Genomic DNA, 2,348 nt, shown 5'->3' on the forward strand with positions numbered 1-2,348 from the left:
CACAGGGTTCATTTTAGCCTTCCCCTTTCCATATTTGTAACTGCCTTCTCCAATAGTGAGAGATCTGGCTTTCTTTAACCCTCTACACACTTAATCATTTGCTCAGTCCTACAATACACAGAAGGTAGTTTCAGAATTGCTAACTCACACTGCTATCAAAAGCAGACCCTCTAACTAGATTTCCATATTTATTTACAGTTCCTTTTGGATTTAGACCGAGGGTATAGAGTCAAAGCATCATGTTCCAAAGTTACTCAGGTTAGTTCTATTTTTCCCGTGCGGTATGATTATGTTTGTTTTTTAAAATTTGGGCTGTAGTTAGGTCATATCATTTCTATTATTTGAGCTTTTATTCTCTTAGTGTTTTAATTTTATTTTTTGAGCACATGAAACAAGCTGATTCAAAAAGTCACTGTTAAAACTAGATCTAAATGTATAATCAGAAGAGTCACGGCCAACTGCACAGTCCCTTCCACTCTGTTCCCATTTAGCTCCTAAATGTTACTAATTTCATTGGTTTCTGATGCATCCTTTCTGCATTTCTTTTTGAAAAAAAATAGGAAACGCTTTAAGAATTTGAATGTCATCCTTGCACAGGGGTTGCAGAAATCTTTCCTGTAAAACTTCAGTTTTAGTATATGTGCTGACCAACGACTATTGTCTTCTTTTTATTGCCTTGTGATAGCAGTAGATGTAATAAAGTGATAGTTAGATTTTTGCAAGTTTGTTATTGTTGGATCTCCAAATTGTCCTGCTGGGCTTTATTCTTGGCTTTTTCCATGTCTTACTTGTTTACACTATCAGCATGAGTTATGGTTCATAGTTGAGGATGCTTTAAATTGATAGACTTCCCCTGCACAGTTCTTCCCTTCTTAGCCTTAGGAGAGTTTGCTATCGTGAATAGGCTATTCGATTTGAACTGACATAAGATTTTTACCTTTTCCTTCTTATTCTTTTAATTTTATTCTGACGATATTTTTCTCATTGTTTTAATTTCTTTTTTCTTTTTTTTTAAGATTGGCACCTGCACTAACATCTGTTGCCAATCTTCTTTTTCTTTCTTTTTCTTCTCCTCAAATCCCCCCAGTACATAGTTGTATATTTTAGTTGTGGGTCCTTCTAGTTGTGGCATGTGGGACGCCACCTCAGGGTGGCCTGACAAGCGGTGCCATGTCCACACCCAGGATCCAAACCAACGAAACCCTGGGCTGCCGAAGTGGAGCAGGTGAACTTAACCACTCGGCCATGGGGCTGGCCCCTGTTTTAATTTCTATAGACTGACTTTTTGCCATTTACTTGGGTTCTCCTTTCTATTTGGCTGTTTCTGTTTTTAAAAAATAGGGCTTAAGGAACTGGGTTTGCTCAGCTCTATGTGTATGCTGGAATATTGTTGAAAGGTTTTGATGAATCTATTTTGAAAATCTTTTATTGATTCTCAATACTTTTTTTTTTAATTTTGGAATTTGGTTCAAATTATTTTGATAGCAGAGATTTCTAAAATACCTGAAGTGAGTGTTCCTTATTTCTTTAAACTTTCTTTTATTCCTATCATATGTCATGTATATTGGAATCCCAGCCAGCCCTTTTTGGATTATCTCTGACTTTGTTAAGGGAGAAACTAGAAACCTAAATTGATGAAGGTGTGGCAGGCCTGGACAATAGCTGTTTATGAGTGAAAGCTCCCAGAAGGAAGGCCTAGAGTTAGGGCCTCCAGGGGGAGGATTTCCTAGTTTATACTGATGAGAGGGCAGAACAAGGTCAGTCTATGTCAAATTTTAGCATCCATTGACTGTAGACCAAGATCTTAGAAGGTTTCTTCCTTTAATTCTGTGTGTGTGTTGTGTGTTTTGGGAAGATGACACGTCATGAAAAGGCAGTGTGGTATAGTGTAGTTTTTTGACCGTGACGCCCACCAACAATATGTTTTTACTTACGTGCTCTCAATAAATATATATTTATGTATATGTCACATACTTGTTCTACTATACTAATAAAATTTGTCATAAAACAAAAATGATACCTGTGACTAATATAATGTCAATTATGTCTCAATAAAAAATAAAATAAAATAATAATAAAGTCATTACATGTTAACATTAATAAAATTAAAGAAAAACAGTGACTTATTTCCCTGCCCAAAAAACCAATTTACTGAGAACAGTGGCATTGTTGTACATTTTTGCAAAATTTCTTTAATGTCTGACAAAACAGTGGGAACCTCTTATCTGCTTCTGCATTCAATCTGTCACGTGTCAAATGACCTCAGGAAAGCTCCTCTGTATGTCCATGGCAGAAAAAGTGAAAAAGAAAAATAGCATCCCAGTAGTATCATGAAAATAGTTTTGACC

At 36.0% G+C, this 2,348-nt stretch overlaps 1 non-coding gene across 1 annotated transcript; it reads right to left on the reverse strand.

The window, feature by feature from the left end:
• Window positions 1-552: 552 nt before the first annotated feature.
• LOC123283601 (U6 spliceosomal RNA) lies at window positions 553-655 on the reverse strand. Its single transcript, XR_006524278.1, has one exon. It is a non-coding gene; the product is annotated as a U6 spliceosomal RNA (small nuclear RNA).
• Between the last annotated feature and the right edge of the window lie 1,693 nt (window positions 656-2,348).

This window comes from Equus asinus, chromosome 2 (genome assembly GCF_041296235.1).
Source record: "Equus asinus isolate D_3611 breed Donkey chromosome 2, EquAss-T2T_v2, whole genome shotgun sequence".
NCBI lineage: Eukaryota > Metazoa > Chordata > Mammalia > Perissodactyla > Equidae > Equus > Equus asinus.